Genomic DNA, 17682 nt, shown 5'->3' with positions numbered 1-17682 from the left:
GCCAGAGCAGGAGCCAACGACCCCCAGGACTGGTTTGAACTGGGTCTATGAACAGGGACAGCAAATGTGCACCTCATGCAGACTTTCTAGTGCTGGCAAGCGCACACACCCAGCCCTAATACACTAAATCCTGTCTGGAAGGTGGTCATACCTCCCTGTGACAGGGTGGCTATTGTTCTGCCTTTCTCTGCTCAAGCTTGGCTCAGCAGCAGGAGGGCAGAAATGTGTCTCTGGTCAGCAACAAGGCCGGTACCGGGAACACTGAGAGCCTAACGGAGGGCTCTTCCAGTGCTTGGAATCATACCTCCCACACCGTTTATGGTGTGAGGGTATGATTCCAACATGTTTGATACCAAACATGATAGGATTCGTTGCAGCCGTTTTCGAGATGGTCATCGAGAAATTATGTGGTCCACCTCTATATGGTATATGGCTGCTTCACTGACAACCCGGGAGAATGGACTCCATAGGCTGCAGGGTTTTCCTGCTCATGCAGGGACACCCTCTCACTTAGAACCAAGCAACCTGCCTTCAGGATTTCAAAGGCTTGCTATAGGGGTGATTTATAGTTTTAAATTGCAGTGCCCCTTAGATATAGTAAACCTATATCTTTAGTAAGTGGTGCAAGCACCAACTTACACAGGCTGCGATGGCAGGCCCGTAGTTCCATTCTGCATGGTCTCTCATGGGTGGCATAATGCATGCTTCAGCCCATGTGAGATCTCTGGGGTACCTATGCCCTGAGTACCTTAGTACCATATACTAGGGACTGAGAAGGGTACCCCAGTATCCAGTCTGGAGTGTACCTATGTACTCAACACAACAATGTAGGGAGAAAGCAGATGGACTGGTCATAATACAGCTTAGCACCAGGCAAAAAGTGGGGGTAATAGAAGTAGATCCTACTTTCCTACAATTTTATTATCTGTTTTACTGATCTTGTCACCCACAATGGGTTTATGTAGGTAATTAGCTAATTATCTCCAAAGTAAATCATATCTATATTTTCACTCTTCAGAAGGGACACTAATTTGAAGCCTACCACTTTATAGACTATTCTGTTTTTTTTGTCCTCCTATCGCTAAAGAGATGGAATGCCATGGGGCTATGAACAATAGGGATTCTGTTGCATTACTTGCTTGGCAGCTTATGTGAAAAATCTGGATCACCATTCCTTCATAGTCTGATAATAATGTCTAATCATTGGATTTTTCAAAGTAATTCTCGAATGGCACATTCATGAAACCATTTTCAAATATCTTTATTAATTCGGAGCTGTTTGCTTAGCAGGACAAACTTCCAAAACGTTGTCATCCATTAATAAACTATTGGCCAATTATTTTCCTTGGCAGTAGAATGAGGTAGGATTGTGATTTACTCTGTCCTTTACTTATCTTATAACTACAGTCTCCACCATATTTTTCTTGTGATAAATTATGCCAATGATCCTACTCAAATCAGACCCATATGGCTTAAGCTCAAAACATATGGACATCACCTGTCTTCTCCATTGCACATTAGGGGCACCACACTGGGCTTTTGGTTGTTTTTTTGCTGAGCCTCTTCAGTGACAGGTACAGTTCAGAAATCATGAAACAGTAAAGCCTTTTAATGCAGCAGGGATAATTATTGTATGGATTAATAAAAAAAGACACTTGCCATAGATTAGTTCCTGAGGTTTCCGGCAACCACTCCCTCCATACTGCACTTGAATCTCTGAACTTTCATTCTTCCACTTCCATCAGCAGATCTCCTTTGATAATACAAATCCCTGATTTACTTGCCATTCAAAAGAAAAGAGGCAGCGAATCGACTTGTAACATTCCTCATACATTTGACTAACTGATACAACTTACATCTAATTGAGTTCCTGCCACCTATCGCCATCCTGGGCACTCATGACAGAATTTTCCTCAGAAACAGGGGAGTGCTAAGTCAATCCTTCAATCATAGCTTGGAACCTATAGAGTCTCAGAGTCATTGCAATATTCTTAATAAGGCTTACCCAAAACATACCTTAAATACTCCTATATTCACCATTTTAAATAAACTGTATTTTAATAATTTGTGGGATGATCCTCTCCAGGAAGAATGGCCTATGATTACCTAGCAACCAATTCTTGGGGACTTCCTCACTCGACCAAGTAATGAGTCTTCTGAACTGCTTAACCTTAAAAGCCCAGTAGCATATCTGAACATTTGATGAAGCCCAGCTATCCTTCCATATTGAGCAAATTTCCTCTATAAAAATCCGTAGCACTTGACTTCCCAGAAGGAAGAGTTTACTTAAGCTTGTACCTTTTATATTTCCTGCTTATCAAAGTGTAGAGGGATAGATTCAAGGATAAACCCATACTCTTAAGGACATTGATGATCCCAATAAAAGTGGGTGGGATATCGGTCTGTCTTAAGTGGATCTGTAACTTCACCAGTAACCCTTTTTATATTGATTTAAGACAGCATTTCTATTGTATGAACAGTAGTGAGACCTACATACCAAATCTCTTCTCTAGCCATGGGGCTAATATAGTTGCAATTCAAAATTATTGTTTTTGATATTTTGTAATTTTCAAGAAATCTGATATTATTTCTTTTTACCTTTGCTTGTGAAAATGCAAGACCATGAGCATAGAACGCTATTTTTTTCTCAAACTATCTATATTTGAAACAGATTCTCTGATGTGTTTCATGCATTTTGCACACTAGGGGTTCAGTATGAGGGTGAAATAATACAGAGCGAAAGAGGGCAGCTCTATCTGTTCCTCACTTAATATCAATATCTTCAGTGTGTTCACTGTTTACCAAGACACTTCCTATTGGATTATAATACCCCATTCTAATAGCTCCAATACCTTTTTAGCCCAGCCCAATCCTTCACAGAATCTCCCATAAATCTACCTAATTTACAGAGCCAAAGACTTTGACGGCATCCATCATGTGAATAGGAAGATGTAGCTCATAGGTATTAGCTATATCAATAGTAGTGATAAGCAGTGATCTGCCACCACTGTGATGGAGTAACCCGTCCTCCCAGATCTAAATCAGGCCCTTAGTCTTCCATCAAAGGATTGCCCCAGCCTTTTTCCCATATTTAGTTTTTAAGTTTTCGCTCCTCACATCTTTTACCAAGATGCTCCACTGTGCTCTTGTTATGGTGGGTCATTCAGCTTACCCTTTCTTTGCTGTTACCTTCTGCCTGAGAGCTTGTAGGGCGAACTTCTCAATGACTTCCTAATGCTATTGAATCCTGACCTACCTGCCCTGAGCAGATTTTATACATTCCACTGTAAGGCAGGCCCTGTGATATGCCTTATAAGAATCCCATACCACATGTGCTGCAGCTGAACCCTGATTCAACAGAAACCATTCCTGAGTCTCGGAGACCAGCTTAGGGATCACCTATGTTTCAGTTAACAGTGGTCCACTGATTGCCCACCAAAATCCAAAACTCATTAATTGCTTTGATAGTGTTTTTGCTTTTGTCTGTGATACCTCAGGGTATTCTTTCTCTCTCATTTGTTCCCCTCAGCTCTTGTCCAGTCTAGTTTGCAGTGGTGTCCTGGGACCCCTCCTGGTATACTGGCCTATGAGGGCTTCTTCACAGTCTGGTGTTTCATCTACCTGTCTTCCCCAGATAGCTATAACGAGTGGGTAGTGGCCATTGGTCAATTTGCATACATCAGGGAATGCACGGGCTTTCTGAAAGTCTTCTTACCTGGAACCTGACAGTTTGCCAGGCCCATCAACCTGTCTGAAAACCCTCTTCAACCGACAAAACAGGACATTATCTAGATATATGAATACCTAAAAACAGTTTGATTAGACAGGACAATTTTGTTAAATCGGATCAATCAAGTGTCCTTTACACTTTCGACTTTCACCTCTTTCTCCCGAACCATAGCGACAATAGCCTTAGGAAGTGTCACTACAACTTTAAGAAGCAGTGCTCCAGGAATCGGAATCAAAAGAAATCCTATTTTGAGTAATTTAGCTCTGCTGGAGAAATTCTGAGGAAATCCACATCAATTCTAGTAATTTGTAGTGCAATGTCATTTGCACTTCCTAGCCTATCCTTATTAATTTACTGGTGATTCTCCAAAGATTGCCTTTGTGCTTTATTATGGGACAAAGGACTTTCTAACATGGGTGACATCCCCCATATAAAATCAAAGCCCTTGGTATCCAAACTGGAATCTGTTTCTCACCCACTTTTAGAATCTTTTGCCAAACAACATATTGCACAAACAGCACATACTCAATTATCAACCCTCGAATCAGACAACAGGCAACTTATGAGTTGTAGTAATCATTTTCCCCAACTGGACCCCAAACGGCCTATACAGATGAAGATGATACTGCTGATTTTACCAGGTGTTGGAGACGAACTAAAGGATAAACTGGATCTGATCTGTAAGTGGCCTACTACTTCCATGGCTTTAGTAGATTTAATGCTACAAATCAAAGCACTTGTTCTAGAAAAAAGGGGGCAATCCAGTAACCCGGGCACCTAGTTAGGACAATTATTATCAATGCAAATAGTCCCTATGGGGGAAGTGTAGCTCTTGGCTTCCATGGCAGTATTTACAAGAAACCTTCAACTAGTAAGGTTTATTTTGTGATGTGTGCATTTCATGTTTCACAAGTAATCCTGTTTCAAAACAAGGACTTGGTTTGACAATTCCCAGTATCAAATTTAGACAAAGTGCTCCTATTTAGTGATGGTGCAGTGAAAGTGATGAGGTGAACAAATAGTGCTATACATAATGCTAATTGTATTGTATTGTATTGTATATGATATTTATTAAGCGCAACAAACACCCCAGGGGTACCCTGGTGCTGCATTACGTAACTACAGAGCAGTATTAATCATTAGGCAGGCAGAAGGATTGGACAGTACTCAGAGGGCAAAATCAAATTCTAGGGAACAACCAGGTCTTAATCCTTTTTCTAAACAGCAACAGGGAATTACATTGTCTAATACCGGGTGGCAATTCATTCCACAGCCTTGTAGCAGCAACGCTGAAGGCTCGTCCACCCAGTCTGACCACGTTGAACCTAGGAACCTTCGCCTGAAAGGCCGAAGAAGAACGGAGATGTCGAGTAGGAATATACCAAAGTACTTTTTCTTGCAGTGGTTTTGGACCAAACCCATGCAAGGCCTTGAACATTATACACAAGGACTTAAACAGTACTCTTTGCAACACTGGAAGTCAGTGTAGTTCGGCCAAACATTTTGAGGCACAAAAGTCTCGAGGTTTAGCCAGAGCTAATCTTGCGCCATATTTTGAACACGTTGCAAACGCTAGATCAGATATTTAGGAGAATCCAGCAGCAGAGCATTACAATAGTCAAGGCGACTTAAAATAGCACCCTGCACTACTAATACTCTGGCAGAGGCCGGCAGCAGTGGGAGGATCTTTCTCAAGGCTCTAATAAGAACAAAACAGCACCCGCCGTTTTGTTCACCTGTGCCTCCAGGGACAAATTAGCACTAAACAGAACTCCCAGATTACGGACCGTTTTGGCCGGAACCAAGGGGGAAGAAGTACCTAATGGCCAATTATGAGGGAGAGGTAAAGGAACCTTCCCTACTGCGCAGTGCATGATTTCGGTTTTCTCAGAATTGAATTGTAGAAAATTCAGCCGTAGCCAATGCGCAGTATCACGCATACAAGTATGAAAATCCTCCAGCGCTGAAGGTTGGGTGCCATCCAAGGACAGAATAATCTGAGTGTCATCAGCATAGTTTATCAGCTTCACATTGTGAGCCTGCAGTATATATATCAAAGGACTAAGATAGATGTTAAACATAATCGGACTTATGGCAGACGCTTGGGGGACACCATGGCCGATATTAATAAATACAGATTAAAATGGCGGAAGGGTCACTGCCTGACGCCTACCAGAAAGATAGGAGCGGAACCAGCCCAGGGCAGTACCTACCACTCCAACCTCCTCAAGGCGGGTCAGCAAAATACTATGGTCGACCATGTCGAAAGCGGCAGACAAGTCGAGCAATATTAATATAGCCGACTGTCCATTGTCTGCCAACAAGCGAAGATTGTCCATCACGGTCATCATAGCAGATTTTGTACCGTGTTCTGGGCGGAAGCCAAATTGAACGTCCGCTAACTTGTTGTTACTTTCTAAGAACACAGACAGAGATCTGCTGACCCAGCGTTCAAGGATTTTCACAGGGTAAGGTAGGAGGGATATTGGTCAATAACTTTCTGGGCGGGCTGGATCAAGAGTAGCCTTCTTCAGGAGAAGTGTAACCACAGCCTGTTTCCAGCTAGATGGCACATCCCCACTGGAAAGTGAATAGTTACAAATCTGTCTAAGATTAGGAAACAGATCAGAAGCATATTCCTTCCAGATTTTATGAGGAAGAGGATCCAGTGGGACCCGGAAGAGATACCCAGAGCCAACCCACCAAAATCCTCCTCTGGTATAAGTTTGAAATGGTCCAGAGTGCTCGGATGCACAGTACCAGCACCCAGCTCTGCATAGGACATTTTTCCTACATCTGTGGACGAGGTTGTTGTTATTCCACTGGTCCAACTTTCTGCTACGACTGGGATAGTTGTTTTAAGCCCATTTATGATGGTACTAATCTTCTCCTCAAAGAAGATTGCCAAACTATTGCAAAGACCTTGAGTTGGCAGAGTCTTATTTTGTAGGCACTTTGGATTACTAATCTCTTCAACCAATCTAAAAACACATTTAGATTTGTTAGATGATTTCAGAATAGTTTCTGCAAAGTATTCTGTTTTAGCAGAGAAGATTGCTTTTTTATAAATGGATATGGCCATTTTCCATGCATTCTTATCATCGTCTGTATAGGGCTTTCGCCATTTTCTTTTGGCCTGTTTACACCTCAATTTCAGATTTTTCAAATTTTCATCAAACCATCTGGCCGAAGGTCTGCCTCTATTTTTGCAGACTTTCAAAGGGGCAATTTAATTGACAGTTGCCATGATCTGACTACAGAATTCTACATAGTTCTCCTCCACTGTTCTGGCTACATCTAAATCCTTATTGATGGTGAACGTTGAAGAGCACGTTGTCTTTTTTAATGCCCTCTTCCAGTCACTATTTAAAAAACTCCTAACTTCCCTATTAGTGGGAACTTCTTGACTAGGAGTATACGTCAGGAATTTAACCAAAAAATGGTCAGTCCAATCCACCGGAAGTACCCTTATATGCCCAGTGGCACTATCCTCACTAAAAATTAAATCCAACATGTGCCCCCCTTTATGTGTAGGCTCCGTTACCCCTTGACGGAGACCAAGGTTTTCACAAGATTGGAGAAGGTTAGAATATCCCATGTCCAAATTCCCATTGAACCACATATTAAAATCTCCAACTATAAGCAGTCTTGAGTGCGTAAGGGCCATATTGTCAATAACAGCAATCAATGCCTGCAGATGAAGCATATTAACAGGGCCAGGGGGTCTATAACAGACTAAACCATATAGTAGGTGTCCCTTGGTGTCTTTTAAAAAAATCACAAAAGCTCAAATCCCTCCACCGTGTCGACCTCCATAGGGACAAAATTCCAGCTGTCTTTAAACAATATGCCGACCCCCCCCCTCCTCTGCCAGAGGCTCTAGGTTTATGGAAGATCTTATATCCAAGAGGGCAAGCCTGCCCTAATTCAAAAACAGAGTCAGGGTATGTTCAGGTTTCGGTCATGAACACAACATATACATGTGACTGGTAGGTACCTTATGCTGTAACATACAACACTCAAGGTAAGAGTGTTGAAATCTTCAATCAAATTTAAAAACAGCCCACTGTGGAAATTGTCAATATTTTAACCCACAATACAAAATTATTTAGAAAAGGGTCGTCATCAAGAAGGAATAATGTAGGAGACACCTAAAATGACAGAATCATGTGTAAATTAACTTGAAGGTTTGATGTTATGATAAAAATGTTTAAAATATGGTATTTTGACTTACCAAAGGATTGTGGCAACAGTCCTACAATCTGAGAGGTGTGTGACAATAGGTATGGGGGTACATCATAAGGCTGTCACCAGGTGTGGGCAAGCTGTTGGGAGATATAATGAATTTAGTATCCCTCGTATTGACACCATATTCTAAAGGTTTCATTTAAGTTCAGATTCAGAAGCTATAGTCAGTTACCACCACTGTCGTTAAACAGTGCAGTTATTACGTCTCTCAAAGGCGAGTAGGACAAAAGGGACTACAGTCAATCTACAAATGACAGACAAATGTATAGTTACAAATGTTATTCTTTTTACAAATGCCGAGATGTATGTCTTTTTGATAGGGTGTTTTGGACTCACTTGGTGGTGGGAGAATCAATGTATTTATCGTTCTCAGTGTGCTCGATCACTAAAGCTTGCGGAGTGAGGGATTATTTCTCAAGGATGAAGTCTCTATGTGAGTCTATTTATTTATTTATAAAGTTTTATATAGCACGAACAAGATCCCGAAGGATATCAGAGCGCTTTACAAAAAGGATGTAAGGAAGGACATAAAAGCAATGTCTACATCAAGTAAGAATACAAAAACAGGAAAAATCGCATAATTACAAGGCAAATTAGACAGGGAGAGTAATACAGTAGACAGGTATATAGCAGGCTACGCGGGGAGACACACTATGTGGTAAGGAAGAGCAGCCTCAAATGTCGGTGCAATGGTTGTAGGATCAATGGCTTCGAGCAGGTGAGCAAGCCCATTTAAGGTAAGAATTTATTCATTAGGAATCTTTTGGCTTCCAGTTTGAAGCCAGTTGTTGAGGAGATTCTGCGTATTTCCGGTGAAAGAGAGTTCCATATCTTTGGGGCAGCGCCAGAGAAGTTTTCTTTATGCTAAGAATGAGTGGTTTCAGGAGGAAAGTGTTAGCACTTCTTGAGGCTCTACCAACACAAGATAGTTCAAGCTTTTGTGCTAGGCACATGGGGGTTTTGCGATGCAGAGCTTTGTGCGCCAGAACGGCAATATTTAACTGAATTCGAGCTTCGTAGGCAACCATTTAAGAGATTTTAGGACTGGAGATATGTGTACATTTCGTTTGGTACCAGTCACCAATCCAGCCGCAGCATTCAGAGATGCCCTTAGTGGAGCCAGGGTGTATTTGTGAAGGCCGCAGAGCATAGTACTGCCATTGTCAAGCCTCGGTAAGACGAGCGCTTGGACCACCTGCTTGAAATCGGTTTGTGGAAGGAAGTGTCCTCATCAAGTGATTAGCTCCCTTATACACATTGCTGATGTGATTTTTCATATTCAGGTGCTTGTCAAGGGTGATTCCGAGGGATTTGGCATAGTCTTTGATGAGAGGGGTGCAGTTGAAAGCAGTGAGGTGATGTAGCCAAAGGTCTAGCTTTGGAAATGGTTCTGAGGCGAGATGAGAAGGAATTCAGTTTTGGAGGTGTTGAGCAGGAGATGGTTCTCAGTTAACCAATTTTGTGTAGACATTAGGGTAGTGTTGAGTGAAATGATGTCATCCGGGGATGAGATTTTCAGATAAAGTTGCGTATCATCCGCATACATATGGAAAAGTATGTTCGTGGAATATAGAGAATTAGCTAATGGTTCCAAGAAAAGGTTGAAGAGGATAGGAGATAGGGCTGACCCTTGGGGGACACCCATGAATACTGGAGAGGGCTGGGAGAGGGAGTGGTTTGCCTTGACTCTTTGTGATCTGTGGTGGAGGAAGGATGAGAACCATTGTAGCACCCGACCAGAGAAACCCATCCTATTCTTCAGAATGGATAGGAGGTTGTCATGATTAACCGTGTCAAATGCGGAGGAAAGGTCAAGGATTATTAGGAGGCATGAATCATTTTGGTCAAGCATTTTTAAGATGTCATCCATAACGCGAGTGAGAGCTGATTCAGTACTGTGCCCCTTCCGAAAGCCTGATTGATTCTGGTCTAGGAGTTTTAAGTTCTCTATGTGAGCACTAAGTTGGGATTGTACGTATTTTTCTAGGAGTTTGGCTAATGTGAGAATGTTGGAAATAGGGCGGAAGTTACTGAGGTCATATTTATCTGCGTTGGTTTTATTTAGTATAGGTGACACCTGAGCTGCTTTTAGGCAGTCAGGGATCGTGCCTTGTGATTGAGAAAAGTTTACAATCCTTGTCCAGGTGGGGATTAGTACAGTCTTAATTTCTTTGAAGATGGCCGAGGGCAATGGGTCATTGAAGTGGTTAGATGGGTTGATATTCTGGAGAATCTTGTTAATGTCTTTTTCACTGAGTGGAGTAAAGTTGCCCCATGACGTGTTGTTCTTAGTGTTCATGCTAATAGGATTGCATTTTTCTAAGAGGTCATGGGGAGGTGCGGACCCTGGGGATGGCAGAAGAGCCTTCTTAGAGGAGAGATCTGAGGATATTAGTCTTGATTTCTCAATAAAGAAAGCAGCAAGATCGTCGCATGAGGGTGGGCTGTCTCCAGAGTCAGAGAAGTTTGGACCTACCACAGATTGCTGTTTGACTAATTCGAAAAGTTTCTTAGGAAGGTTAGCAGCTTGATCAAGTTGGTGTCTGAAGTAGTCAGCTTTAGCGCATTTGATTTGTTTGTTGTAGAAACTTCTAACCTCTCTAAGGTGTTTTAGTTGGTCCGAGGAGTGTTTGGCTCTCCAGGAACGTTCAACTGAGGTTGCGGTGTTCCGTGTTTAAATTGTCATTGTACCACGGTTTGGATATTTTTGTTGAGGCATTTTTTTTGTTGGAGTGGTGCATTGTAATCCAAGATGTTGGAGATGGTAGAGTTGTATGAGTCGGTGAGTAGCTGAATCTCACCCAGGTCAGCTAGGGAGGAGAGGGTAGATTTACAGTGGACTGCTAATTCAACTGAGTTTATTGATCTGAGGTCCCTTTTCCGGGTCTTTGATTTCGTTGGTTGACCCTTCGTCATCGACACCTCCCTGTTAATATAAAAGAGGAAGCAGTGGTAGTCGGACCAATCGCAAGGGGTAATGGTATCAAGAGTGATGATCTGCCTTTTCGAGATAATGAGGTCTAGAGCTTCTCCTTTATTATGAGTTGGTTGGTCACAGTGCTGAATCAGATCTTGATTATTTAAGAATGATTTAAGGCAAGTTACCGCAAGGTCATTGGGGTTGGTCCAGTGAAGGTTGAAGTCACCAAGGAAGATTTGGAACATGGCTGAGTCGACATTGCCAGAGATGATTTCCATTAGTTGTTCGATGAAGGGGAGATTTTCTCCCAGGGGGTGATAAAAAGTGTGAAGTTTGCAAACCGGCAGGTTATTACTTGAGATGCTGAGACAGATATTCACAGGAAGAAGGCGAAGAGGACTCCATGAGAGAAATCTAGAGTGTGTTCCTGTGAATACAAGCTAGGTCACCACCCAGCTTCCGAGCTCCGTCTAGTCTAATTATGTCGTGAGTGGGAGGTACTAGGAGGTCTAGGATAGGAGTGGAGGCGGGATTTAGCCAAGTTTCAGTGAGGATGATAATGTCTAAGTCATTGTGTTGGATGAGGTCGAAGATATCGGAGGCGTTTACTGGCTGACCTGCAATTGAGTAGAACACATTTAAGCCGTAACGGATTTATAGGGGAAAGAGTCTGGATGACTTTCACTCTCGAGAGGTTGTCTTTATTGATGGCTCTAATCTTGTGAGGAGGTTCTCTGTTCGGGTTAGAATGGATGGTTTGTATTTTTTTCGGCGGGATCATGTTGGAGTTGGAGCTATTAGAGTATGAGTTGTGAAGGTCATTGAGATCCTTGGACGCCAGGTAGGTCTCAAATCTTCGGGGGCGGGAGGGCGCATTAGGTAGGGGCATGGTTTTCGAGACAGAGGGGGCTAAAGGCTGGACCATGCAATCTCTAACCCTAGGGGGGTATATCGGCAGATTTGCAGAGGTGAGGGAGGTGCTGATCATGGGGAAAAGATCATTTGAGAGGGCTTTCAGATCATGTAGTTCAGTAGTGAGGCGGTACAACTGGAGAGATATATCATGCAGGTGCGCAACCACATCTGTAAGCGGTAAGGGGTGTGTTGGGAAAGCGAGCGGAGACGGGGGCTTTGGTGTAGACCCGTGGGGTCCAGGGTGATGGTGAGTAGTTCCTGGGGAGGGAGTTGATCATTAGGGATTAGCTGAGCTCCATGGCCTTTGGATATCGAAGTTGTAGCATTAACAAGGATGGTATGCCCACTGAGCTGAGAGTCAGGAACAGTCCAAACATGAATGAGTGGGTTTGACCCATCAAGGTAGGAGGAGGGCATTTGCCCAGCCTTCAGCATAGTATGGTTGTGGGGAGAGGGATGGGGGAAGAGGGATCATTCGTTGAAGGCAATGATAGTAGGTCACACGGGGATGTCTCAGATCGAGGAACAGATAGAATCGGACTGGTTAGCTGTGCGATGAGTGAGCCCGAAGAGTCGCTCACCTTTTGAGTCGGGGTCTAGGGGGTTGGGGGACGCCAATAGAGGACAGAGCCGCTCTGTGATCATCTAACGGCAAAGAGTGATTTAGATAGAGTGAGGGCCTTCCCAAAGAGGTGGGGGGGGACTGGTAACATCCCGGGTGATGGTAGGGTGAGTGCAGGTGTCATTGGGGTTCACCAAAACCGCGTTTTTGAGTAGCGGGAAGAAAATGGCTATCTTAACTAGATTGGCATTGGGAGCTTGAATTAGGATGATACCATTGTTATAAAGGGTGATGGTGGCATTGGCGTTGAGCGTGGACGAGGGCGCTATTGTTAGTTCGAGACCATGAGGTGTTTTTCTACTACCTGATATTAGGAACATAGAGTGGAAGATTTGTGGCCAACATGCTCTTTTCCTAGTGTAGAAAATAAGGTCATTAACTTTACTACCGTTGTTTGAACAAAAGTAGACGTCCGAGATTAGCGTTTCGGGCCTAGCCCTGAGTATGTGATGTTTGTGTTTTTTGGCGGCATTTTTCAATAGGTTGGGTGGGTAGTTGATAATGAATGCATTGGAACCTGAAGGATCAGGACTTAAATCCATTATGAAAGTGTGTCTATTGGCCGATGGGAGTGACTTATCAGAGGAACAAGAATGGTGTTAAGGGGAGAAATCTTGAACCAAGTGTGTGGGATGATGTCCACATGTCCACTCCATGATGTTCGCCCAGACCAAGTGTGTGGGGATAATGACAATATGCACATTCCAAGATGTAAACCAGCAGCAGAGGAGGTTATGCCTATGCTTTCATTTCTCTGGTTAACTGTCCTTCTGTACTCAGGTAAAATCTTATAAGATAATTAAAAAGTAGGGTTTGAGGTTAAGGTGGCCAGAGGGCGAGCAGAGAGTCAAACAGCAAATAACCCCAGCGGACGTCCGTGATCCGAGTGAGCAAGGAATTGACAAACGACTAAAGAAGAGTAGGCAAACTTTGACGCATTGAGGGGATGTATGACGTTACAACGCATGCTATTACAACGCATACCTTTACAACGCATTTTTTACACCGCAAGTACTACTACAACGCATTACTTTACAACGAATACTCTTACAACGCAAAACCTATTAAAATACTGAAAAGTGCTGTTACAACGAAATCTATTACAACGCATACCATTACAACGCGATTTTTTTTTTTTATTAAATTAAAAGTACAATAAAATCTGGCACGGGATGCAGGGAAATTAGGGGTTTTAGGGTGGGGAAGTGTATTAAAATGTGGAGAACAACTGAGCGTAAATCTACTGAAATGCTTAACCAAATTAGTACTCGAGTATTAAAATTAATACTCAAGTATTAAAATGAATACTCAAAATCCCCAAATAAATTCCGTTTTCACACATTTCAAAGATTAACAAAAAGAACGATAGTTAAAACAACAGTACTAACACAATTTTTATCATGAATAAATCGGAAAGTAAGTAAACAGAGTAAAACACACATACACATAGGCGCCATTTTAACCATCTCACTTGTAAAACTTGTCCTACCACAGTTGCTATGTAAACAATACCACAAGACATGTTCCAAAATGGATGCCAAAACGGAGCAAATGAATGAAAACAATATTTTTTAAAAAGCATTTTTAAATTATCATTTTCCACAGTAAAACAAAGCATTTAAAAAAACACAATGAACGCAGTTTTTAAAAAAATTAATAGTGACACAGAGTAAAACTTATAAATACAAGGAAGACACCATTTTGCACTCAGTTGATTATCAACTAGCAGAGAGACCAGACGTGAAAAGCTGACCCTCTGTCACCTCCACTGCGACCTCCTCAGAGAGAGCACGGAATTCATTCGTAAAAGCATTACAATAGAGCAACTACTAGTAAGTCATTATAATAATTTTAAACGTTGGTTTTGAGGAAAATATATTTTCTTAACCCCAAAAAAAATTTAAATTAAATTCTTAATAATAACTTTTAAAATGTACTGTTTCTAATTTATTATCACTAAAAATACACACCAACTTAAAACAAGTATTTTATTTTCCAAAAACAGAAACTCGGAATATATTGAGATTCAACAACAGGTGTACCTAATTGAGCATCACCACCACGTAAACGACTGACATATAAAATTGTGAAGGTAAATGTAATTTATTTGTAATGGTTTTAATTGTAAAACATATTTTTAAAAATTACCTAAAGTGATGTATGGCAATGGTGTTTTGTTTTTAAACCTCAATCTCACTACATCATAAACGAAAAAATAGCATGATGCAGGAGTAACAATTACTAATAAGACTTCAGTTGGGTACTACATCTGAAAAAGCGATTCATATTACTAGGGCAACTATTTCTATTCAAAGTCCTCGAATATTCTGCATTATAGTAATTTAGTGATAGTATCGGATTAACCTTTTTTTTTTTGCGAAAAATGCATTAAATGTGTAATATGTTTTCTTTCACCAATTGTTACTCATACTCCTTTGTCATATATCAAATTGTTGTTAAAATTTATTTTTTTAACAACCAACGTTGGCTAAGGAACATTAATTTATTCAAGTTTTTTTTTCCACAGAGTACATCTGTACCAAAAAAAAAGTTTATCCTGCTGCAAGCATTAGCTTAAAGGCACGAAAACAAGCAATAACAGAAAAAGGTATGTTACCTTTTCAGTATTATTTTTACTATACATTTTTAAACCTTCTTTTTGCAATTATTACTCCTCTAACGTACCAAATTAGTAAAATAATGGATAGTTTAGAGTAACAATATACTATTTCTTCTCCAGGAAGGTGCAACATTAGGGAGATTTTTTTATAGTGTAGGGGTACATATCTCTATTTCAACTACAGGAAGGTGCATTGGTTAGTACAGTGTCATGTAGTATTAGTTATATTGTATGTCATTATTTATTTAAATATACTCAGATTTTAAATTTCAAACCAACGTTAATTTTTTTTTTATCCTCTTTTTTTTCAAAAGACAACAATTTGATTCCTTACAGAAAGATTCTTTCCACCACACACATTAAATCTAGAACCAACAGACCAAATCATCCTCCGAAGCCTCATCCAGAAAAGCAAGTTCTACAAAACAAGGTATTGATTTTCATGATGGTTTCTTAACCTTCAATATATTAGACTAGCTATCTCATTGCTAATGTTGAAAAAAAAAACAATTTAATTATGGTTACATTTGCAGAATTCAGAATTTTATTTCATGACTAAAGGATGGTGTAGCATTAGGGAAAGTCTTCTCTACTGCAACTTATAACAAATATACAAGTTTACAAAAATTATTGTAAAATCGCATTTCTCAACATCGTTCAGTTTTCTCATTCTTTTCTTTCTTCACTTTTCCAGACATTTATTTTTCCATTCCAAATCCAATCACCTCATAAGTGTCTACTGCTGCCTACACGCCATTCCCAATTAAGAAAAGTCAGCAAGAAAAGCAAATTCGAAATAAAAAGGTAATTTTATCCAACATTCTAAGGTGCACCAGTTCTAAATATGTACCATGCTGTAGGGGTAACAATTACTATTCTAACTCCAGGAAGGTGCATCAGTAGGGAAAGTGTTGGATGGTGTAGGGCTAACAATTTACTATTCTAACTCCAGGAAGGTGCATCAGTAGGGAATGTGTTGGATGGTGTTGGGGTGCAATTTACTATTCTAACTCCAGGAAGGTGCATCAGTAGGGAATGTGTTGGATGGTGTAGGGGTGCAATTTACTATTCTAACTCCAGGAAGGTGCAGCAGTAGGGAAAGTGTTGGAGGGTGTTGGGGTGCAATTTACTATTCTAACTCCAGGAAGGTGCAGCAGTAGGGAATGTGTTGGAGGGTGTAGGGGTGCAATTTAGTATTCTAACTCCAGGAAGGTGCAGCAGTAGGGAAAGTGTTGGATGGTGTAGGGGTGCAATTTACTATTCTAACTCCAGGAAGGTGCAGCAGTAGGGAATGTGTTGGATGGTGTTGGGGTGCAATTTACTATTGTAACTCCAGGAAGGTGCATCAGTAGGGAAAGTGTTGGATGGTGTAGGGGTGCAATTTACTATTCTAACTCCAGGAAGGTGCAGCAGTAGGGAAAGTGTTGGAGGGTGTAGGGGTGCAATTTACTATTCTAACTCCAGGAAGGTGCAGCAGTAGGGAATGTGTTGGATAGTGTTGGGGTGCAATTTACTATTCTAACTCCAGGAAGGTGCATCAGTAGGGAATGTGTTTGATGGTGTAGGGGTGCAATTTACTATTCTAACTCCAGGAAGGTGCAGCAGTAGGGAAAGTGTTGGATGGTGTAGGGGTGCAATTTACTATTCTAACTCCAGGAAGGTGCATCAGTAGGGAAAGTGTTGGCTGGTGTAGGGGTGCAATTTACTATTCTAACTCCAGGAAGGTGCATCAGTAGGGAATGTGTTGGATGGTGTTGGGGTGCAATTTACTATTGTAACTCCAGGAAGGTGCAGCAGTAGGGAAAGTGTTGGATGTTGTTGGGGTGCAATTTACTATTCTAACTCAAGGAAGGTGCATCAGTAGGGAAAGTGTTGGATGATGTAGGGGTGCAATTTACTATTCTAACTCCAGGAAGGTGCATCAGTATGGAATGTGTTTGATGGTGTAGGGGTGCAATTTACTATTCTAACTCCAGGAAGGTGCAGCAGTAGGGAAAGTGTTGGATGGTGCAGGGGTGCAATTTACTATTCTAACTCCAGGAAGGTGCAGCAGTAGGGAAAGTGTTGGATGGTGTTGGGGTGCAATTTACTATTCTAACTCCAGGAAGGTGCATCAGTAGGGAAAGTGTTGGATGATGTAGGGGTGCAATTTACTATTCTAACTCCAGGAAGGTGCATCAGTATGGAATGTGTTTGATGGTGTAGGGGTGCAATTTACTATTCTAACTCCAGGAAGGTGCAGCAGTAGGGAAAGTGTTGGATGGTGTAGGGGTGCAATTTACTATTCTAACTCCAGGAAGGTGCATCAGTAGGGAATGTGTTGGCTGGTGTTGGGGTGCAATTTACTATTCTAACTCCAGGAAGGTGCATCAGTAGGGAAAGTGTTGGATGGTGTAGGGGTGCAATTTACTATTCTAACTCCAGGAAGGTGCATCAGTAGGGAAAGTGTTGGAGGGTGTAGGGGTGCAATTTACTATTCTAACTCCAGGAAGGTGCAGCAGTAGGGAATGTTTAGGATGGTGTAAATGTTATGTTTTAGGTAAATCATAAATTTATTCAGGCTAATTTTTGCGTCTTTTCTCCTCTTTTCAGATAATGTCTAGCCTGGGAGCTGCCAACTTTATTAA

At 41.4% G+C, this 17682-nt stretch overlaps 1 long non-coding RNA gene across 1 annotated transcript in view; it reads right to left on the bottom strand.

Moving 5' to 3' along the window:
• Nucleotides 1-17682, bottom strand: part of LOC146865595 (uncharacterized) — a 117178-nt gene that overhangs the window by 75174 nt on the left and 24322 nt on the right. The window contains exons 3-4 of the long non-coding RNA XR_014970328.1: nucleotides 7965-8055; nucleotides 1660-1753 (exon numbers count right to left, since the gene is read on the bottom strand). This is a non-coding gene — a long non-coding RNA (uncharacterized LOC146865595). The remainder of the gene's footprint in view (nucleotides 1-1659; nucleotides 1754-7964; nucleotides 8056-17682) is intronic.

The sequence above is a fragment of the Triturus cristatus genome, chromosome 2_1 (assembly GCF_964204655.1).
Source record: "Triturus cristatus chromosome 2_1, aTriCri1.1, whole genome shotgun sequence".
NCBI lineage: Eukaryota > Metazoa > Chordata > Amphibia > Caudata > Salamandridae > Triturus > Triturus cristatus.
Note: the sequence above shows the minus strand (reverse complement) of the source record. Positions and strands in the feature narration are given on the sequence as shown.